We start from the raw sequence: 23,921 nt of genomic DNA on the forward strand, positions 1-23,921 counted from the left end.
GTTAGGCCAGCAGTATTTTTGGAAACAGAAACACGTAAAGATGCTCTTCTGAGATCCCGTGGCTGAGGGTCTCGGTAAAAGAAATGGTGATGGTGTCACATTTTCCACATTTGTCTCCATTGCAGTTTCTTGAGCTTTTGCTGTTGTTGTTCTGTTTGTTTTGAGAGCTACATGTGCTGTGGTCTAGGCTGTGCTGTCAAGTCAGCATTTGCTGGGCAAGTCTGCTAATCATTCTCACTGTCTGCATGTCCCAGGGCCCAGCGGCAGCGAGGACCTCTGGTCAGAGACAAGCAAGTGCCAGGATGCTGTGAGTTTCTCTGGACATCCAGGCAGCAGACAGTTGATGAGCATCTATTGTGTGCAAAGTCCCAGAGGGATGGAGGAGGAGCCGTGGGTGGGTTTTCTGCTCTGACGTTTTCCTCTGATGCACGTTGGCCAGCAGGTGTGGGATGCCAGTTCCCAAAACTTGAGTGCAGGATGGAGCAGAACTGAGACTGAGAAAGAGGTGCTGAGTACTAGGTCCCTTCACGGCTGAAGGGATGTGTCTTGAGTGGAGAGAAGGGAGGGACAGAGGGTGGAAGGCAATAGGGCCCCTTGGGCTGGACCCTGCAGGTCTGGATTAGACCCCCTCCTGTGGCTGGTCGGGAACCATCAGGATTTGTTAGCATAGTGATAGAATTTTTTTAAAGTAATTTGGACAGATTCATTGGGCACTGTTGCAAAGAAAAGATGGAAAACAGGGAATAATGGAAATTTTTTCCCCTTCTCAATTTAAAAAATGCACAGTGAGTGCGTGCTCAGTCGTTCAGCTGTGTCCAGCCCTTTGTGGCCCTGTGGACAGCAGCCTGCCAGGCTCCCTAGTCCATGGGATTTTCCAGGCAAGGAAAGTGGAGTGGGTTGCCATTTCCTCCTGCATACAGTACTTTTTTTTTCTTTTTTTAATTACCCAAAGCTTAACAACCGAGCTTCACAAACACATGCAAGCCCTTTTACCAAAGAAATACCATCCTTTATGATACTTAATGGTTTCTGCTACAGTTAACATGCTTGATTAATGTCAGTGAGTAAATCTTTAGTATCTGGTCATTATCATTTATTGAAAACTGCATAACATAATTGACTTACCTCAATCTCATTTTAGTCCTGAATTTACTTATTTTAATGGCTTATTTTATAAGCATATTCCATAATTTATTCTATGTATCAACTGTGTATAAACACACTTATCTGAATTTAAAATAAGGTAAAATCTTCCTGATAGAAAGGAATTCTTATCGGTTCATTGGCTTAACAGTGAAAACTGTTCTCATCTGTTAAACTATTGGAAGGAGATAAATATGCAAATAATATGGACAAACATAAAATTGAAACATGGTTATGATAAAATCATGTATTAAGGTATTTTCTGTGGAGAGGTGTATTGAAGTGAATATATTTTTTCTGAAATTTTTTCTGAATGTATTGGTTTAAACCAGAGGCCTGTATAGTCACCATTTATAGGTTAGATCCTTAGATCTTATTCATCGTATAACTGAAAGTTTTCACACTTTTACCAACCGCTCCCTATTTCCCCCACCCCCCCACCCCCGCACTTGACAGCCACCTTTCTTCTCTCTGTTTCTATGAGTTTTCCTTTGTTTGTTTTTTTTTTAGATTTCAATATAAATGATACCATGTGGTCTGGTTTATTTCACCTGCATAATGCCACCAGTTCATCCATGTCAGGACTTCGTCTTTTTTTAAAGCTGAATAATAATCCATTGTATTTATACCATATATATGCCATATGTATATATATTTATCCATTCATCTGTCAACAGACACTGAGATTGTTTCTAACATCTTGCCTGCGGAGGGTAGAGCTGAACATGGGACTTCAGTCATCTCTTTGAGTTAATGATTTTGTTTCCTCCAGATGTATACCCAGAAATGGGACTGCTGGATCGTGTGTTATATTTTTAATAATCTGAGGACCCTCCATACTGTTTTCCACAGGGCTGTTCCAGTTTACACTTTCCATCATCAGTGTCTACCGGTACCCTCTTCTCCACCCCCGTCAGCATTTATCTCTGGTCTCCTTGATAACAGACATTCTAACAGGTGTGAGGTGACATCTTGCGGTTTGATTTGCCTTTCCATGATGTGTAGTGATGTTGAGCATATATCTTCATCTACCTGTTGGCCATTTGTACATCTCCTTTGGAAAAATATCTGTTTAAGTTCTTTGCCCATTTCAAAATTGGATTATTTGTACTTTTACTATTGAGTGATATGAGTTCTTTCTATATTTTGAATGTTAACCCCTTCCTTATCAGATAGGGGGTTTACAAATATTTTTTTCCCATACTACAAGTTGCCTTTTCATTTTGTTGATGATCTCTTTGCCATGCAGAAACTTTTAGGATTTTTATTATGTTCTATTGATTGGTGTGTCTGTTTCATGCCAATACTATACTGTTTTGATTATTGTAGCTTCATCATATAGTGTGAAATCAGGACGTGTTCAGCTTTGTTCTTCTTTCTCAGGATTGCTTTAGCTATTCATGGATATTTAAAAGAATAAATGATATACTAGAAATTACACTTCTTTCAACTGTTGCTACTTTATTTTAAAAAGACAATATTTCCAGTATGCCAGAAGTTGTATCTTCTGCAACTATTTAAAATTCTTCTGTAATTTTATGACAACCGAGGAATGTGCTAAAGTCCTGTGTACTTGTAAAATGTTATTGTTGGCTGTAGCTCAGTTCCTCCCTACGAAAACCAGAAAATCTCTCCTTTGGGGCACATAGAGCAGATTCAAAGCTCTGTGTTGTGGTGGGAAGAGGTGGACACAGGGAGTCAGAAGGCAGGTCCAGGCCCAGCTTCACCCCTTCCTGCCCAGGAGCTGGGGAAAGTGAAGGTGAAGTTGCTCAATCCTGTCCTTCTCTTTGCAATCCCATAGACTGTAGCCCACCAGGCTTCTCCATCCATGGAATTTTCCAGGCAAGAATACTGGAGTGGGTTGCTAGGGGATCTTCCTGACCCAGGGATTGAACCTGGGTCTCCTGCATTGCAGGCAGATGCTTTACCATCTGAGCCACCCAGAAATCGGAGCTGGAGAAAGTCACTGGCATCTCTGAGCCTGGATTTCTTCTTTGTTAAAATGGGAATGACAGCAGTGCCTCCCTACCTACCCGGAAGTCCCAGCTGTGCCAGAAGGGTGGGCACGATTCTCATGATGTGTAAACAACATTCAGCTATTCGTTACTGATCAGAAACCAAATGCAAATAGAATGACCACCTGCAGCCTCCTCTGGGACCTGAGGGTGGGGTGGAGAGGGCAGACCTTGGGAGCACAGAAGATGCAAACAAGATGACAGGAAGCACCCTGTGCACAGCTGTGAGGAGGGCTAAGCATTCCCATGGTCATGTGTGTTTTGTGTTCAGGGGAGGGATGGTCCGGTTACTAGGGAGGGCTGTAGGAATTTGGAGGATGGGACTGAGGGATGCCTTCCAGCACAGCAGGAAGAAGCCATAATCTTGATTTATTCTCGGGCTCCTGAAGCCACTGTCCACGTGCCTAGGGAGAGATTAAATAACAAAGGATGTCTGCTCACAGCTGTAGTTGGTGTAGGCCTTGGAGTTTATACTTGAACCTCCATGTGTGCTCTGCACTGTTCGCTTACACAGCTCTCCTGTGATGATAGCTACTGTTGTTCCCACGGTCCAGCTGAGAAAACTAAGACCAAAAGCGATTTCAGGATGATGCAGCTGGGAAATGGTGGAGCCCAGCTAACCCAGCACACCCAGCTTCCACATCTCACTTGACCTTCTGCCTGTAAAGAAGGTTTTGGATGGACTTACAGCACCAGGAAAGCAGGGAGGAATAGGAAGTCTTGGAAAAGAGCTTGGTTAAAAATGGACATTATTTAGGTTTGCGAGATGTCTACAAGCAAGAAGTTGGTGGCAGTGGGATGGTGTCCTCTCTGGGCTGGAATTTTGAAAGAGCCTCTTTAATGAAGAGGGGTTGGCCTGTGCTTTATGGAAATATAAAGATATCCTGAGTAGTCACTACCCAGCTGAGGGAGGGGCCATATATATTGAACTTGATGAATTATTTGCAGAGTTCAGGAGCATCACTTTAAATCCATTAATGGGCAGGATTGGTGTGGGGAGAGACGAGGCTGACATGAGGCCAGCGGGCTCTGGGGCAGCCATCCCTAGATGTGTTAGGAAGTGTCGGCCCTACCAGATACTTTGCAAGTAGTGTCAGCCCTACAAGATACTTTGCAATTTTGTTCTAGATCCTCTCTGCCCAATTCAAGTTCAACATTGTGGGGCAAGCTGAAGTGAACATCAGAGAGTGTAATCTTATCACCAGCACCCCCTAGAAAGAAAATCAGATGCACTGTGGGGTTTTGAAACATCAGAATGAAGAGCATACTGTGTGAGTGAGTGAACTGAATGTGAGAACTAACAAGAAGCAGGATGTTTCATGTATAAATTGTTCCAAGCTGGGGGTGAAAAATCATATTTCACAATCTCTGAAGAGGGGCCTAGCCAAGGGAAAGCATTTCATAGTCCTTTTTTTTTTTTTTTTTTTTTTAAGAGAATCGAAAAGTTTCCATTGGAATAGAGAAGAAATTATAAGTACATGACCCTGTTCTTTTATAGGACAGGACCTAAAGGACGTCTTGTTAATTAAAAAGGATCATGAAATCCATAGACCTTAAGACCTGGTATTGGAGTTGAATCTGACTTCTTGATTCCTTGAACTTCTTGACTTCTTGAACCCAGAGCTGTCTCCCTGGCCAGGGAGATGGATGGAGGCTTTGGGTGGGGGTGGCATGTGGACATGGTCTAAGACATCCATTCAGAGATCTGGCTACCAGCTTAGCCCGGACATCCCTGTTTTCTTTAAATTCATTGACAGTAAATTAACAGTGGTCCATTGGAATCCTCTGAGGAGCTCTTGTTGCTCTCAGCCTCTGTGTTTCTGAAGGTCACCAATTTAAGCTGGTTACTTAATATTTTTAATACATATATGAATGTAGTGGGCTTCCCTTGTGGCTCAGCTGGTGAAGAATCCGCTTGCAAAGTGGGAGACCTGGGTTCAATCCCTGGGTTGGGAAGATCCCCTGGAGAAGGAAAAGGCTACCCACTCCAGTATTCTGGCCTGGAGAATCCCATGGACTACCATCCATGGGGTCGCAGAGTCAGACACAACTAAGCGAGTTTAACTTTCACTTCACATGAATGTAGTAAAATTATTAAAATACAGAAAAATCATTAAACACAAGTGTAAATGCTTCATCTCTTTGTCCTCCCCAGAAAAATAACACTAATAATTTTTAGTTTGTTTTTTAGTTTCACCATCTAAAGATGGTGAGATACCATTTCACTGGAGAGAGACCCATTTTAAATCTGAACCAGATTAGACAATACCATTCTAATCATATCTTTTAAAAAACATCTGATAGGTTGGATCTGATATATATAACACTTTATATACGTGAGTTATGAAGTATAATTAATGAACCTGTCTCAAACAAATCATCGCCGACACGGTGACCCCGATGTGGACATTTTCATCTATCTGACTGCCCTTCCCTGCGCTATCCTTTCATCTTTCCTTGCTGTTTTTGGTAGTCTGTATCCCTAAAAATATATATAATACTACTCATTAAAAGTTGTGTCATGATGTTGTTCAGTGTTTTGTTTCTAGGATTTAACAGCCTTGTTCTGTGCAGCTATATTTATTCATCTCACTTATATAATATCTGATAAGGTTAACATCCATGCTTCCTCCTGTCAGTGGGTGTTTGAGTTATTTTCAGTCTTTTGCTGTCACAAAATACCCTGCTATTTATATTCTTGCACATATCTCTGCTGCACATATGCCATTTCTTTTTCTTTTGGTTACGTACCAGGGAGGAGAGTTTGGGACTAAAGAAAGGCTAATTTATGACCAACTTTACAAGAAAACGCCTTGTTAATTTACCAACACACATTGTTATCAGCAGTGAATAAAAGTGTCCTTTAAGATTCATGCTTGTCTTATCCCAACACTTGGTGTCATTGGCCTTCTTAATTTTTGACAAATTAATAGTAGAGTGAACTTAATGTACCAGCAGTTTTGAGCTTCTTTCACATTTTTAGTTATCATCTGTTTCATTTACTGTAAAAAGACTGTTCATCTCCTTGACGTCGGTTCTCGTTGGGTTATGTTTTTTCATCGACTTGAAAGCATTCTTTACATATTCAGAAGACTCACAATGGTGGTTTCATGTGTTAAAAAAGATCACCTTCTAGTTTGTGCTGTATGTTTTCACAAGGTGCTTTTCTTGATTTTAGTGTATTTTATGTAGACAACCTTGCCCATTTATGGTTAGAGCTTTTCCTTCAAGATTTTCTTCTGTGTCCCAAGGTTATAAGTTACTCCCTTATCTTCTTTTACCTATTTTAAAATTCAGTTTAGTTCAGTTCAGTTCAGTCGCTCAGTTGTGTCCGACTCTTTGCGACCCCATGAATCACAGCACACCAGGCCTCCCTGTCCATCACCAACTCCCGGAGCTCACTCAAACTCATGTCCATTGAGTCAGTGATGCCATCCATCCGTCTCATCCTCTGTCGTCCCCTTCTCCTCCTGCCCCCAGTCCCTCCCAGCATCAGAGTCTTTTCAATGAGTCAACTCTTCGCATGAGGTAGCCAAAGTACTGGAGTTTCAGCTTTAGCATCATTCCTTCCAAAGAAATCCCAGGGCTGATCTCCTTCAGAATTTTAAAACTACTTGGAGTTAATTTTTGTGTGTGATATAGGAATCCAGTGTTGGTTTTATGCATAATGAATAGTGATTCTTCTAGTACCATTTATTGAACAGTCCGTTTTTCCCATGTATCTGGGACACGCAGCCTGTGACGTCTTGTTTCCCCAGGTACATGGGTTTGTTTCTGCGTCTTTTCTCTCTGTCTTGCTTAATTTGCCCACTTCTGAATCAGTGTTGCCTGCTCTTAATTACCGTAATTCTCTGTGACACCTTCATATTTGGTCTTTCACCTTTTTGCTCTTACGGGGTGATATTTGGCTGTCCTTGACTTTTGCCATTCTATAGAAATTTTAGAGTTAATTTATGAAACAGGAAGAACAATGACAAAGACAACAACAAAACCAGTGGGGGATTTGCCAGGATTGCTTTCAATCTATAGGTCAGTTGAGAAAGGATTGAGTTTATTGTTTATGTTGAGTTCTCCTATGCATGAACATTGTATCACTATCCATATATTTGTGTTCTATCCATATATTTGGGGAAAGTTGTATACTTTTGTGACTAGGTCTTACTCATTTTCTGTATGCTCCTAGGTACATGTACATGTTTGTTTCCAGCCACTTTAGTTTCAGGATGCCTTAAGAGATGTCATATTTGCAAAGGATAAAAGTCTAATTGATGTTTATACATATCTTGCATCCAGACACTTTATTAAACTTTTAGTAATTCTAATATTTTTGTCTACAGATCCTCCTAGAAGTAAAGTCATTTGTGAATAATTGAAATATGGTTTATTTCTTTTCATTTCTGGCGTTTTCTTTTTCCTGTCTTCTTTGTTTGAGTTAGAGCTCTAATATAATAGTGAACTGAAGCAATAAAGGATAGCCCTTCATTGTTTCTCATCTTTATAAGAAATGTTCTTATTTGATTAAGACTGATGTTTGCTGTCACTTTTTTCCAAATACCCTTTATTAGGTTAAGGAGGTTCCCTTATGGTTCTGTTTTGCAGAGTTTTGTTTTCTGCTTTAATCACAAGTGTATGTTGAGTTTTATCAAAGACTGCTCTGTATCTATTAGGATGAACGTATGATTTCCCCAGTTTTCTTCTTACTATGTTATCTGACACATATGACTTATTTCAATGGTAAACCCCCTTCTATGCCTACAATAAATCTAGCTTGTTTAACTTTACTTTCCCCCCTAAATACGTGCCTGATGCACATCTGGATTCTATTTGCTTTTATTTTGTTTTAAATTTTTGTTTCTTTGCTCATGAGTGACTTTGGCCTATATTTTTCCTTTCCTTAACTGCTTTTGTCTGATTTAGAGAGAGGTTTTTATTTCCTATTTTCCCTTTTTTCCCCCCTATTTTTTGCAAGAATTTGTGTATGATTTGAATTAATCTGCTCGTGAAATTTTGGTAGTACTCAACTAAAAACAAGAACTCGTGGTTTCCTTGTTGCTAGATTTTTATCTAATTTTTTCAAGCTGTTTAAAATGATCTGAACTCCTATTTCTTTTTAAACTGGACTTCTTTCAGTTTTCTTATATTTTTCTAGGAGTATATTCATAGTTACCTGTTTTTCAGGTTAAATTAGCATAAAATTCATTTTGCTTGAAATCCCTGCTTTTTTCATTATGAATATGTTAATTGGGCTATATTTTTCATTTTTTTCTTGACCAACCTGCCAGACAGTGTATGTTTTATTATTATTTTAAAAGAAAAATACTTTTGACTCTGTGACTGTCTTTAATTTTGCATTTTATTTTTGTTTTTATCTGTTAATAGATCTTTCCTTCTACTTACTGTGTGTTCATTCTGCAAGTTGCTCTTTAACTTCTTAGACTAGAGACAGCTTAGTGATTTTCAGATTTCTTTTTAAGTAAATGCATTTAAGATGACAAATTTCTCTATAGCTGCCAGGCTTCTCTGTCCATGGGATTTCCCAGGCAAGAACACTGGGGTGGGTTGCCATTTCCTTCTCTGGGTGATCTTTCCCACCCAGGAATTGAACCGGGGTCTCCTGCATTGCAGGCGGATTCTTTACCAACTGACTCCTGCATAGATGGGCAGTGAAATGGGAGCAACAAGTGTTAGTGTAAAGAAATATTTGTTGGTCAGTTTGGATTAGATGACTGGTCCAGATTTAATCTGTATGTAACACAGGGGCTTCTTTCATCCATTATAGAGAAAGAACACAAAAGCATTAACATTAGTTATCAACATGATGTTCTGCTGCTGCTGCTAAGTCGCGTCAGTCGTGTCCGACTCTGTGCGACCCCATAGATGGCAGCCCACCAGGCTCCCCTGTCTTTGGGATTCTCCAAGCAAGAACACTGGAGTGGGTTGCCATTTCCTTCTCCAATGCAGGAAAGTGAAAAGTGAAAGTGAAGTCGCTCAGTTGTGCCTGACCCTCAGCGACCCCATGGACTGCAGCCTTCCAGGCTCCTCCATCCATGGGATTTTCCAGGCAAGAGTACTGGAGTGGGTTGCCATTGCCTTCTCCAACATGATGTTCTAGATTTTCTTATCGTATAATTTCATTTTGCCCTTACTTTCTAATGTATTTATAAAGAAACTCACACCATCTTCTCTCAAAAAAAAAAAAAGAAAAAGGCCAGGCAGGAGTGTATTTGTTTGAAAAGAAACCTGTCTGTCCCACATTTTTCTCAATGACTTGAAATTCTGGGACATACGAGGGTTTCATTGTCAAAAGCGTGTATTAGGTGGCCGGTGCCATGCCAGATCCTATGGGGCAAGATCTCCATGCCCTCTTCTCCTGCACACATTCCTGCCAGGCAGCACCCATGAGTCTGGATGTAGAATTGAAGAGTGCTTAAAGGAAGTCATGTTGCTAACATCGCATGGATTTCCAGACTTATTTTGGGGAGGTAGTTGAGTTACCAGTTCTTCAAAGAAGTCTTCTGAAAGCCTGATGTCTTAAAAATAAATAGGCTCACACTGGAATAAACTTGGGGCACTTGTGGCCCATACCAGCTAAGATCTCCCCACTCTGAAGCCCTGGGAGAGAACAGGGGATGTGCAAGAACTCCAAGGTTAAAGGCCATTCCTTTGAAACCCTAGTTCAGCAGAGGAGAACCTGGTGACCTCAGAGCATCCCCAGGATGCTGGCAGCTGGACCCGAGTTCAGATTTTGCAGTCTTTTCTAAGCCCTTCTGCCACCAGGAGTTCACTCCACAAGCAGGAGAGCAAAGCCCGTTAGAAAGCGATTTCCATGTTTCCACTTTCATCATTTTCTTCGTATTCAGATCATGTCTAGATGTGTTGCTTGGGTGACCCCAGTTCACCAGCTAGACTTGCTGTGTCCTAGGTCTTCTTAAACCCCGGCCCTGGGGCTGCTGCCTGCTTCTTCGGGGGTCTCTCCCAGACTATAGTAACAGGGTGTGCTGTGTACTAAGTCACTTCAGTTGTGTCTGACTCTTTGAGACCCTATTGACTGTAGCCCACCAGGCTCCTCTGTCCATGGGATTCTCCAGGCAAGAATACTGGAGTGGGTTGCCAATTCCTCCTCCAGAGGATCTTCCCGACCCAGGGATTGAACCTACGTCTCTTAGGTCTCCTTTTTTGGCAGGCGGCTTCTTTACCGCTAGCGCCACTTGGGAAGCCCCTGGTAACAGGGATATGGTGACAAAAAGCCTCATTTCATTGTCTTGTCTTTGCTTCAGGCCCTTTGCTGGCCTTCTCGTTGACGCTCATGGAAGGATTGGTTCCTTCAAGCGGACAGACCACATGCTATTTCTGTGCTGTAAATTTCCAAGGCTTCTTCCCCGGCCACCTCTCCAACCACAAACTGGAATAAAAAGTGTATTTGCAGCTATAATCAGCACACTTAAATACTAGTTAAATTCAGAATGAGTATAAAATCTGCACTGCTCTTGACTCCAAGAGAGGCTATAAAAATATCCCATGGCCACGAGCACTCTAAGACCTTGACAATGAGGTGGTCCCTCTGAATCTTCTTAAGGCTGTTCCAAAATAGCCCAGATTACATGGTAAGGGGGTCTGATTCATGGAGGATTGCATGTTGGCTGTGGATTGGCAAACTCCTTTCTTGTTTCTGTTTTCCTAGGACAAGATGCCCAGTCACGGCCATTTATTTTCTTATACACTCTTTGAGGATGGCACTTTCCTTAACTGCCTTGTTAACTTTGGTGTCTGGCATACGGGTATACCTGAAATAGTTGTGAAGTGGCTGAACTAGAGAGTCAGAGGTGCCGAGAGCAGAAGGGGCCAGCAGCTCCCTGTCTTCATGCTCCTGTGTGAACACCCCTGATGCTTTCCTGTTTCATTTATGCCATCTCCATGACCCCCCCTCAAGAAGCAGGGCATTTATTATTTACCTCAAATTATAGATGATGGTGCTTAGGTTTCCAAGGGGTTGTGGAAGTGTCTAAGAGCTCGTGAATTTAAGGTGCAATCGAGTCTTAAGTCTGGGTCTCCTGAACCTTAGAGAAGTGTTCTTTCTGTTACACTACTGGTATGTATTCAAAGATGGTATGTTTTAATCTGATGGCACGTGGGCTTACTGCACAGCTTTAGCACCATGTTCTGGAAGGCTTGCTGGTTTAGGGTCCATGCCCTCACACCTGATAGCCTTTCGCTGCGGATATACACTATGAAAAACAGGGAGGCCACTTCCAAATCGTTAGTGGTCTTCAGCTATGTTCTCACTGGTTTCTCCACCCCTAGCTATCTTAGCCGGAGAAGGCAATGGCACCCCACTCCAGTACTCTTGCCTGGAAAATCCCATGGACGGAGGAGCCTGGTAGGCTGCAGTCCGTGGGGTCGCGCAGAGTCGGACACGACTGAAGCGACTTAGCAGCAGCAGCAGCAGCAGCTATCTTAGCAAAGCTCTCACTGGTTTCTCTAACCTAACTGGATCTCTGCAATGGAGTGATTGTTCTAAAGTGATAAACATGCTCTGATCAAAGCTCCATCACTGGAGCTCCAAAGACCAAGTTCTGAGGCTTTATCTGAACCTGCAAGGTCAGCTTCTGGCCTCCCTGCAGCCTGGTGCACTCTGAGGTCCCCATGCATGCCTGACTGGTGTCTGAGGAGGGAGTTCTCCGTGGTTGTTCCCTCCCCTCGGTCAGGTGTCTGCAGGAAGCTGGTCCTAAGATCCAGGTCCGTGGAGATGGATGCCCCTCCCCATCCCCGCACTAGCCCCTTCGGAGACCGCATCCCTCCTCCCCGTGATTACTGGGGTTTACCCAGCTGAGTCACAGTGAGCTTGGCAGGGAGGGCTGTGGATCTCCTGGACTCTGACATCCCCTGGAGGGCCATGCCCTTAGTCAGTCAATGAAGGAGCTGCATTTACAAAAATTCCCTTTTGAATTCCCTGACGTGTGCGCATGCTCTGTGGGTGTTTAGAGGCTGTGATGGTTGGGAGGGAGCTGGCTGCGGGGTCCTTCAGAGGGACCCGGCTCGACCTGATGTCCAGCTTGGTCTTGGTCCTGAGCTCATGGTGTCTGATGTATGGAGATCACTGTGATCTCTGCCAGGGAGGGTCCCCCCGCCCCCGGGGTGGGGTCTCCGTGCGCTCCCAGGCAGCTCTGCACGGCACTGGCTCTCAGCGTGCTTGTGGGATAGAGCAGCAGTGTAACTCCTCTTAATGTTTAGACTTTTTGAACCTTTTTCAGTTCTGGGCCTCCATAGATCCCAGAGAACACTAGAAGGGTGCTCAGAGAGCTGGTTCTGCCAATGCTTTCCATGAAAGCAGAGTCCCTTCTCCCACCCTTAACACTCTTTGAGCTGTGTTGCCCTGTGTGTTACCTTGTAGGCACCCCCGTGTGTCACCCCGTAGGCACCCCGTGTGTCACCCTGGAGGACCCTGGGGATCTGGCACCCACTCCCTTCTCAGCATCCAGCCTCGACTTGTCTGTTTTGAGATGCCCACTCTGGCTTCTCAGCTTTTCTCCTGGACTGAGGCCACATAATCTTGGATGAGCCTGCCAGGCACCGACACGCTGGTGGGGCTGCAGGGGCCACTGCGCCCGTGGTGGACACCGTGCCCGTGATGGATGCCCACGGAGGGCCGGCCCGCGGGCTGTGGCCTGGCTGCAGTGCGGCTCTTGGGCCCTCGTTCCCGGGATGCGCAGCCGGTTCCGTCAGCTTCGCCCTGTGCAGGCCCCCTGCCCTGGATGGATGCTCCCGTAGATTCAGGAAAGGCTCAGAAAGCACAAAAGGCAGGATGGAAAGCTGAAGCCGAGCCAGCTCACTCGCTGCTGTGATGGACATAATGCACACAGACAGACGGACACAAAACGGACAAGCCCTGCTTGCTCTCCTTCCATCACTCAGTGGGAGGAAATAGGGAGAAAGAAAAAGAAAAAGTAGAAAGTCCTGGCTCAGGTAGAGCAGCCTGCCGAGATGCCGAGAAGGAAGGTCCTGAGTTCCCTGCAGACTGCTCAGCACATACCTTGAGAAAGTGGTCAGGGCACCCGTCGGAGGTGCTGAGGGAGCCCCCAGCTCCTTTGGGCATCGCACAGACGGGCCAAGACCCACACCTTCAGCTGATGGCGTGGCGGCCTTTCCTCAGTCACAGTGGCGAGTTCCCAGGCCTGTGATGTGGCTTTTGGGGCCAGGCCAAGGCCTCCGCGTCCACTCTTCTGGGATCATCCGTGTGACCACAGTGGACTTCCCAGAAGGTCCGTGCTGGCCGATCGATGTTCCTGAGTCTCGGCAGAGGGTGGCAGGGGCTTGGCCCACACGCGGGCACAGGTGTCCTTGACCCTGGGTTCCCCGTGGTAGTGCCTGACAACGTGGGAGTCAAAGGAAGATGGGGCCTTTCAGTCTTTGCTTTTGTTGTCAGGCCTAAAGCCTGTCCACAGCTGGGGTTTAAGTCTGAAGATCTCAGACCTGCGGGGCCTTGGCAGGGAGTACAGGCCACATGCTGACAAAGTGCTTTCGTTCTGGCAGGGAGACTTTCCTCTGAATCAGCTGTTGTGTGTGATCTGTGCTGGGGTGGAGAGTGCACAACCCCCTCCCTACTACCCGGAGGGAGTGAGGCCCTTCCTGGAGGCCCTCCTGGTTCTAGGCCAGTCCACTTGCCTTACAGATGCAGAGACACGCAGGTGGACAGACACACAGGCACACAGATGCACAAACGCACAGATACATAGGTGGACAGACGCACACACACACAGTGGACAGACACAGATGCACAGACGCACGGACACACAGATGGACAGACACACAAATGCACAGATAGATGGACAGACGCACAGACACACCGGTGGACAGACACACAGACACACAAATGCATAGACACACAGACGACAGACACACAGATACACAGGTGGACAGACGCATAGACACACAGGTGGACAGACACACAAACGCACAGATACACAGATGGACAGACGCACAGACACACAGGTGGACAGACTCACAGATACACAGATGCATAGACACACAGATGGACAGACACACAAACGCACAGACACACAGGTGGACAGACACACAGACACACAGATACATAGGTGGACAGACACACACACGGGGGACAGACACACAAATGCACAGATACACAGACGGACAGACACACAGGTGGACAGACACACAGATGCACAGACACACAGACAGTCGGGTTTGAGAGGCCTGGCTGGCTGTCCAGGCACAGATGGCTGTCGGGCAGAGAGAGGAGGAAGGCCAAGGTGCTGTCTCCCTGCCCTGATCCTGGCGCTCGGCTTCACTGTGAGCACTCAGCACCCCCACGCCTCTTACTGAGCTCGGCTCAGGTGGCAGAGGCAGCAGGGGCGGGCTGTCTGGGGGCTGTGGCTTCACCTTTGTCCTTCTGGACTGCGGCCGCCGTGGGTGCCGAGGAGGACTCACTTGGTCAGCACCGGGGACAGTGCAGCACGTGGCCACCCCCTCCCCCTGACCACTTCTTAAAAACACTTGCAGTTAGGATGTGGTGCATTTATATTAAACATCAGGGAGCTCAGGGTTTTGTTTTATTTTCTCTAAGAGTCACTTCAAAGCCAGGTTGCCTTCAGTTGGGTGTTGACCGTGTCATGAAGCATCCGATCCAGGCAGTGGTCATTTGCAGGTTTCCTCTGTCCAGGCCCCGATGGGCTTGTGCACAGAGAGCCTGGTTCACCCCTCGTGGAAACCTCACGAGATAGGCCTTATCGCCCTGATCCTGACGAAACAGAGACCCAGGGAGGTCAGGCCGTGCTCCAGGCCTCCAGTGCTGACCCCACCTCAGTGGCTGGCTTTGCCCGGCTCCACGGCTGCCCCCTTTGCCTTGCCCACCGCACTCCACTCATTCCGCTGTCTGGGCGCATTGTCTTTTATTTCTGTATATTTTTGTACACCTGTGCCCATTCTCTTGCAACCAGTTCAACTCAGCATACACATCCCAAGCTTGTACTTGGGGGAAGGCAAATGTTATAACACCTAAAAGATGAAAACACTATGTAGAAACAGCCACGTGTCTCCCAAAACCTTAACGAGAGAAGTGGAGGGGAGGACGGGGGTCATGACATGGGTTGAGTGTCCAGGGTTCAGGGTGACACTGGGGTGAGTTGTGCAAAGATCAAGGTCTGGAGTGGGGTCCGGGGGCATCTCAGAGGCCCTTGGACACTAAACGAAGAATTATACTTTACCCAGTGGGCAGCCTCCCTAAATACTACTAAAATTTATTTTTTAATCTATGTATATTTTTTGATGTGGGCCATTTAAAAACTCTTCACTGAATTTGTTAAGATACTGATTCTGTTGTTTATGTGCTGTTTTTTTTTTTTTTTGGCTATGAGGCATGTGCAATCTTAGCTCCCCTAGTGGGGATTGAACCTGCAATCCCTGCAGTGGAAGGCAAAGGCTTAACCACTGGACCACCACGGAAGTCCTCCTAAATTCTACTTTAGATGAGCCAGAGCAGGGCTCCCGGTCCCCATGGGGCAGGGCTGGCTTCTCCTCTGATCGCTCTTTCCTCCCCATAGAGCAGGGATGTGGAAGTCCCCAGAGACTTATCACTTCTTCCTACACACATCACAGACCACACAGACTTCCTAGACTACATACCTCTTCCTCCCCACCCTATCCCTGTAAAATGTGCTGTCGCATTCGAGTCATAGCCTGGGGCCAGGTTGGCCATTTATACAGCACAGGTACCCCAGGCTGAAACCTGGGGGATGCTCAAAGTCCACATCCCTGGAGTAAGTCTACATCTTAGGACACCCTGAGATATTCCCAACATGCTCTCCTCGTGAGAGGGCTGGGGTTGCCAGGAGTTGGGAAAGGTGAGGGGAAGTAGTTGAGAGCTGGTAAGCACAGAACCTCTGCACAGTCTGATGGTTAATTATGAGGCCTGGGTCCCTTTGAACACTCAGATGCAGGCAGGAGAATTGCAGTCGCAACAGCTCATGGAGCCCCAAGCCCGTGGGTCCCCAGAGACTTTTGTGGCACCAAATAGGACTTTGATCTCACCTTCCCGCAGGTTCCGAGACACAGTTTTCTGCTCTCAGCCACTTCCTCTCTTGGCTTTTCATGGCACCCTCGTCCCCGGCCCCCACATTCTGTGATTCTAATAATTAGTTTTTCTTTGGAAACATACAGACTGCCTCTGCTACTTGAGAGGATGCTTTATGACAGTGAAGGCCTTTGGAAAACTACGTGGAAACATGGGAGGAGGAAAAGTTAACTGTGTGTTGTTTTGGTTTCTTGCTCATTGAAACCTTTTAATTTAATTTAATTTTTTTTTCTGTTTCTCCCCTGGGATGGGCTTGGGAAGATGTTCAGCGTAGATGGTGACGTTTGTATCTTTGGAATACAGTCTTTATAGCAGAGCCAAAGCCTCTGAGGTTTCCAGATAAATGCTGGCCTGTGTTCTTATTTTTTGAAGCTTAGTCTAGCGAGAGTCTGCTCCGATGCTCGGAAGACAGAGTGGGAAGAGGGAGCCTTTGCTTCTGTGCTGTTAGTGGGTCGCATGGGGGCGAGTCCACCCAGATCCCTGCGTTCTCTGGTGACCGCTCCTCGAGGGGAGCTGCCAGGCGCGCGTGACAGAGTGGTGATCAAACCGTAACCAGACATTTAACCCAGTCTTGAATATGAAGACAAAGCGTTCGTAGCTCAGACTTGTCGCGTGCAGGGAGAGAACTCCTGAAGTCAGAGGAACCACAGGCGTGCTCTCTGCTGGGTGTTTTTCATACCCCTGCCCTCCGCCTCCTCGCCTGTAAGAGGCAGAGGGGTTGGCAGTCGTGCCTGCCGATCACCCACTGTGTGTCTGTGTGTACTCGCCCCCCTTGGCCTGGAAGGACGAGGAGCTGCAGGCAGGGTGTCGGGATCTCCGCTGTGTTCACATTCACAAGTGGTTTGTTTACTTCCTTCAGCGTGAAGGGAAGAACAGAGGAAAGTACTGTCTGCCTTTGCTTTTGAACTTGGCAGTATGGGATTGTGTGAAGCCATTGGTCAGTATAACGCCACTTTGGGGGGTGTGTGTGTATATGTGTGTGTGCACGCACACGTGCATGTGTGTGCATGTGTGTGGTGGGGAGGAGGGCTTTTGGAGAGAGCTTTAAAACAGGCTGCCTAGATGTTTGGGATAAACTTGGCCCCCTTCATTTTTTCCTTTGTTTGTAGATGTATCACTTGTGTGCTTTATGCCTTTTCTTGCATTTTTCTCTTTAAGATGTCCAGCCACTCTTTTGTAATTGGAAAAAGAAGTAAGAAATGCATTTCTCTCTTTATGTCTGATGTTAAAACATTCTGTGAATTTCTTACTGCCTCTTATTGCGTTACAGAGAGGTTGGTTGCTTCATAGGTATTTGATATATATTTAGATTACGTTTTATTTCTGTCATTGTACTCAGATGTTCAAATGATAATGCTCAGCACAGATCAGACCAGGAAAAAAAACCCGAAGTATTTCTAAGGGGTGGGGGTATGTCATTTTTGCGGTTGAATTCCTGTAAAAGTACACTGTGTCTCAGGATGCTATCTGTTCCTGTAAGCGCCGACTTTACGCGCTGTTGAGCACTTACCACGCTGTGGTAAGCGTCGACTACACTGGCGGCTCTGTGAGTAGAGCTTCTGGGGATCCGAAGATGTTAGGCAGAGATCCAGCCTTCACGGAGACGTCAGCACGTTTGGAGAGATGAGGTGTGCGTGATAAGAAGCTGGTTAATACTTTGTTTCAAAAGACACATGTCACTAAGAAATGGGAGTTCCAACTAGGGTGGTCTTCCACGTGAAGTGGCTCCTTCTCACAACCTAGTGAGGTCAGGCTTTCCTTTCCAGCACCTGGTTTGTGACCTCCCATCACTCCCTGGTCCCTCTGCCCGGCACCTCTTTCCTGTCACTTAACAGCATCCCACCAGTCTCTCAGAGCCACACAAACAGCTCCTCTGTTGTGAAGCATGATTGATGAGTTCACCAGGAAATCTGGATCTCTTCTGGGAACTGCGAGCAGTGGACGGCATTAGCTCTGGCGTCTGGTTGGCATTTGGAAATCTCCCATCAGTCACCAAATACACATAAGATTTTGTGAGAACTCCTTAACCCACTAATGATCGGTTTCCTCATATGTAAGGTTAGGATAAAAATATCCCATTGGACTACAGTCATGGCTAAATGCATGTAAACAGATAAAACTCTGAACACTTACTGGGCAGCCCATAAAACCTCACGTCTTTTCCTTTCTGTGGTGTAGTTATTTGTACATATGTCTGCGTTGATCACCTGCATCGCAAACCTCCAGAGGGTGAACCCCCCAGTGCCTGGCACAGACCCTCTCACACAGCCTGGACAATCCTCTGCCTTCATCATGGTCTGTGCCATTGTGAGGCCAATGCTGGACCTTTGGGGTCTTTGGTTGGTCTTGGCCTTGGGAGACCTCCTAATCATAATGGTGATTTTGATAGATGGATGAATAAGGAGGCCGTCTCCAACACAGAGTCACAGAAGACAGGGGAACAGGTACATGGGATCTGGAATCAGGCAGCAAGTTTGAGGGCAGCAGGTTGATTGGGGAGATCCAGGACCATAAGAAGGTTGAACTGATAATTGATGCTTTTGTGTTGTGGTGCTGGAGAAGACTCTCGAGAGTCCCTTAGACTGCAAAGTGATCAAATCAGTCAATCCTAAAGGAAATAAGTCCTGAATATTCATTGGAAGGACTGATGCTGAAGCTGAAGCTCTAATACTTTGGCCACCTGACGCAAAGAGCTGACTCATTGGAAAAGACCCTGATGTTGGGAAAGATTGAAGGCAGGAGGAGAAGGGGACGACAGAGGATGAGATGGTTGGATGGCATCACTGACTCAATGGACATGAGTTTGAGCAAATTCCAGGAGATAGTGAGGGACAGATGAGCCTGGTGTGCTGCAGTCTGTGGGCTCACAAAGAGTCGGACATGATTGAGCCGTTGAACAGCAATGAATGAGCTTTCTATGTCTGAGGTCTGCAAGGATGTTTCTCCTGAGCCATCCCTTCCACAGAGCATCCCTGGGGCCTGGAGAGGCGGGGTCAAAGGGCACTGGGGTTTTCCGATGACACAGACTCTAAATATCTGACAAGGCGAGCCCGACTAATTGCATGAGTGTATTTTTCACCTTCACTGGCCAAGCAAGGGGTCTTTGGGTCGAAATATGTCCATGCATTTTACAGAAGAAAGAATTTCTCCAGAGTTAGCATGCAGCACATTCTGATCAGATGCATCGCCCTGTTGGTTTTGTCCTGTTCCCGGAGGCGTTGACTGAGCTCAGCACCCTCCACACCCCACCTTCCTCCTCCCATCTTACACAGCTCCTCAGCGCCTTGTTCTCCTGTTAAGCCTTTTGTTTTGCGTCCTTTCCTTCTCAGAATCTGTAGAGTTGAACATGTGATGTCCACTTAGGTGTCAACTGCCTGAACCCCATGTCCGAAGAGAAAATGACAGAATGAAAGAACATTAGAAGCTGCTGCTGCTGCTAAGTCGCTTCAGTCGTGTCAGACTCTGTGCGACCCCATAGACGGCAGCCCGCCAGGCTCCCCCGTCCCTGGGATTCTCCAGGCAGGAACACTGGAGTGGGTTGCCATTGCCTTCTCCAAACATTAGAAGAGGATCAGATAAACCACGTGGTTTCAACAACTCCCTCTCCTCTTCCTTCCTTTTCTTCCTCCCCTTCTCTTCTTTTTTCCATTTTCCCTTCTTTTCCCCCTCCTTCCCTCCCTCCCTTCCTTCCCTTCTTTTGATGGGTAAAAGTCTTCCAACTGGTTCTTGACACATCTAGGGTGAGACTCAGGGTTTTTGGCTCATGCCTTCATACCACCATAAGTTCTAGTCCCTGGGTGAGGAAGCGGGGTCACTGGGATGCATTTGATCCAGGCCCTGGTCCCCACCAGGAGGAGGGCATGGGGTACACAGTTCGCATCCAGTGAGGGGGTTTGTCCCTGGAGCAGGATCTCTCAGGTAGCTGTGCTAACACGTGGTTGGTCTAGTCTAGAACTGTCCTTGTTCACCGACTGGCCCACCAGCTCAAATAGTACAGTAGAAGAATGAGTGAAGTGGCCCAGAAAAAAGGAATAACGTTAAAGAAGAACCTTTGAGAGAGGAGCGGAGGTGGAAAGGAAGAACACCACCACCAACAACAAAAACTGGGACAAAGAACACATTAGTTCTGGTCTGAATTCTCCTTCATTGGAGCCAGGCTCACAGTTTGAGATCAAGGAGGCAGTGAAGAGAGATTAGGTAGAAAAGCTGTGTTTCTGCCTAGGAAGGAGTCCCGCGTGCGTGCTTCTGCAGGGCACTCGTTTAGAGTTGCACGTAGACACGTGGGTTCCTTCACCTCGGCTAGTGAGGCTGCCCTGAGGATGTTATTAATGCAAGAAGCGTACCTACTCTGCAGACAGATGGGTTGTGATGGGGCCGTTGGGGGAATGGGACGTGTCCGTGGTTGTTGGAGACAGTTGTCTGAGGCAATGACACGAGACAGGTTTCTGACCCTCTTGGAGAGGCTGAGGCTCTCAGAGGGTTCTGCAGGTTCCCTGCTGGCCCTCCCTGCCCCCCACTATGACTGTCAAGGCTAACAGGAGCCCTGGGGTCTGCGGGTGGGCAGCACCAGGCTCCCTTCCATGGGGAAGCTAGGTTTCTCTAGATTATAGAAAGGTCTGTACATCATAGCTCAGTAGGTAAAGAATCTGCCTCCAATGCAGGAGACCTGGCTTCAACCCCTGGGTCTGGAAGATCCCCTGGAGAAGCAAATGGCAACCCACTCCAGTATTCTTGCCTGGAGAATCCCATGGACGGAGGAGCCTGGTGGGCTACAGTCCATGGGGTCACAAAGAGTCGGACACGACTGAGTGACTTCACTTTCACTTTCTGTACATTTAGGACCTTGATAAAGTTTTGGGGTCCAGTGTCTTGTAAGAGAGAGAATCTCCCAAAGTCTTGGACAAGGATGTGAGATGTAAGCACAGGTGGCTGATCCATACGCCTGACTTCCTTGGATGCACAAGGCTGACAGGCCAGTGGCCCTGCTTCTTGGAAAATACGTTAGAATTCTATCGTTAGGGTTTCCTGTATGAAGCCTTTTCCCTTTGCTCTCCAGATCAACAGTGAAATAGACACAGCCTTTTTCTTTTTGTGCAAGTAATTCTGTAATTGTAGAAGAGAATCTTTAAACTACCAGGTATATGTTTATTGGAGTTTCCATTTATTACATTTCCAGTTTTTAAACAGGATTTGCATTTTAGCTTTAAGAGAATTGAAGCTTTAGTGTTAACTTTAAAAAGGAAAACAAAGAAAAGGGAAGAAAACAGAAAATTCCCCCCAAACCCAAACTCCAAGATCAGAATTAGGAGAGTCTCCATCACTAAGCACTTGCTGTGCCTAGTCTCGTGTGGCCATGAGTTTACCTTGTTTTTATTTCATGTATAGTAAGAAAAGAGGAGATTTATTATAACTGACGGTGTGAGTCTCATGGTGACAAATTGGCCAGAAGCATTCTGGAATATTTTAAACTTAGGGGCATCTTCTCAAAGTGTGTTTTCTCTCCTTGCTGGGGTACAGGATCCAGCCAGCAAGCACAGTGGTCAGATTACAAGGTCTCCAGTCAACATCCCTCCTCCCCGCCCCGCCCCGTCTTCCCAGAGCCTGGAAGGGCTGTGCTTTGAGGTTTGTTTTGGGAGAAGGGTAAATTGCCACTGGAGAAATCCCCAATCCCCAAAATATCCCAAAGAGTCTATTATGAAAAGATTTTTTTTCAGATAGAGGCTAATAGTAGCTAAATTCCTTTCCCATAACAGGCCTCTTCCCTTGCATTTGGGAGGTACAGTCAATATTGGGCTGAAAGGGTGAGTGAGCGGAGGCTATTTTGGGGTGGTCTGAAGAACCTCAAGGTTGTCTTGTAGAATAACAACTGAGGAGCTTGTTCTGTGAACAGGATAGTTGGGAGGTGAGTGGTGGGGCCGCTGAGCAGCTTGCAGCATGGCACGGGCTCCTTGGACCGTGGGTGCCCAGATGTGTATATGAGCTACCCAGTTCCCTATTGATAGACCTCAGTTGCCTCTCCCGGGGTTTGTGTCCACTTGGAAGTTCATTTGTCCTTGAAATGTCCATGCTTCTGCTCTGCACAGACTCATGTTCTCAAATCAACCCTGATTTCTTAACTTCTGTTACTGCGTCATGAGTTTCTTCAGGACCTTCTAGGGGGCTGTAGGAGGACACTTTCTGGCTCCTCCCCTGCCCCCCACCCTTCCACCATTCCTGTAGCATCTTCTCTCACCGACTGTCCCGTCTACCCTCTACTCCTTCATTTTGCCATCAGCTTTCATCAGTTCATACACATGGACTAATAAATTCCAACCCATCTCTGTGCATTTAGGTTGTTCCGCCTCCAATTAGAGTTTAATTTACCTGACAGATCATCCCAAATCAAGCTTTGAAAATGTTATATGAAACATGGAATTCCTCATGTTCAGGAAGACACAGCCATTTGTCATCTGCCCCAGGGAATCTTCCTGAAGCGTCGAGCCGGGCTGTCACAACGAGGGGGTGAGACAGATACCCCCAGGGAGTGGTGCCTCCTATGGTCTGTGCCTGTCCCCATCCTGAAGTGCCCACCCCCGGGTGCCTGCTTCTCCCCACCTGAGACATTCCTCGGAGGAGCCTGCAGGTGTAGAGATGAGCCCTATCTCCTTCTGGGTGGGAGCCTCCCTGGCCAGCGAGTGACCTAAGAGGGGCAGCTGTCCCAGCGCCTGCCTCCAGGATGGGGGCACACTGAGGGGGTGTGACAGCGGCCCCTCACTTTCCCCGAGGCATAGGGCTCCCGTGAACCCCAGTGTCAACCCCTCAGTGATGAATCCCTCGCTTCCCGCCTCCCTCTGCTCCTTTACAACTGTGTCTCCGGGATCACTACCCCAGTAGACTGCCTCTCAGGGAGGCCAAGCTAAAATGTTCTCATTGGCGGTTTCCCTGCGAGCTGGGAGAATCAGATGGATTAAAAGCCAGGAATGTACTTTTAAACTCAAAGCTCTAACTTATTTGACTTTGGCCTCTTGTGTGTTGATGGACCTCCTGTGAGCGTTTCAGGGGAACCCTGATGCTTTGCAGAGTCGGGTCATGTCTGCAGAGAGTCGTGTGGGGTCTGAGAAACGATTCCTCTTGAAAAGAGTGAGTTCTGTGGGATTTGCTGTTAGGTTTTTTTTTCTAATTTTTTAATTTTTTTTTCTAATTTTTTTATTTGTTTTTGGCTGTGCTGGAATTTTGTTGCTGCCTGTGGGCTTTTTTCTAGTTGTGGTGAGCAGGGGGTGGGTGGGCTACTCTCCTGTTGCCGTGCGTGGGCTTCTCATTGCGGTGACTTGTCTTGCTGCAAAGCCCAGACTCTAGGCACGTGGGGCTCAGTAGTTGTGGCTCTGAGGCTCTAGAACACAGACTCTTAGCACAGCAGTTGTGACTTAGCTGCTCCGAGGCACGTGGGATCTTCCCGGACCAGCAATGGAACCCGTGTCTCGCACTGGCAGGTGGGTTCTTTACCACTCAGCCACCAGGGCAAGCCCCTGCTGGTTGCTGTTAAACTGTGTCTCCTCCCGCACCTCCCTGCTGTTCCCTGGGTATTGCAGCTGGGGCAGGGATCGAAGGGAACTTCTGTGTGAAGACAGGATGTTACAGCCTGGGACGGGGTGGTGCACAGACAGACAGCAGGCGGGGCAGATGCGCTGGACTTGCAG

General features: G+C 46.8%; 1 protein-coding gene and 1 non-coding gene across 4 annotated transcripts in view; one reads left to right on the forward strand and one right to left on the reverse strand.

Moving 5' to 3' along the window:
- Positions 1 to 23,921, forward strand: part of RNF144A (ring finger protein 144A) — a 128,095-nt gene that overhangs the window by 39,202 nt on the left and 64,972 nt on the right. The gene's annotated exons all lie outside the window — the stretch shown is intronic.
- Positions 3,018 to 3,089, reverse strand: TRNAC-GCA (transfer RNA cysteine (anticodon GCA)). The gene has a single exon. It is a non-coding gene; the product is annotated as a tRNA-Cys (tRNA).

The sequence above is a fragment of the Bos mutus genome, chromosome 11 (assembly GCF_027580195.1).
Source record: "Bos mutus isolate GX-2022 chromosome 11, NWIPB_WYAK_1.1, whole genome shotgun sequence".
Taxonomy (NCBI): Eukaryota; Metazoa; Chordata; class Mammalia; order Artiodactyla; family Bovidae; genus Bos; species Bos mutus.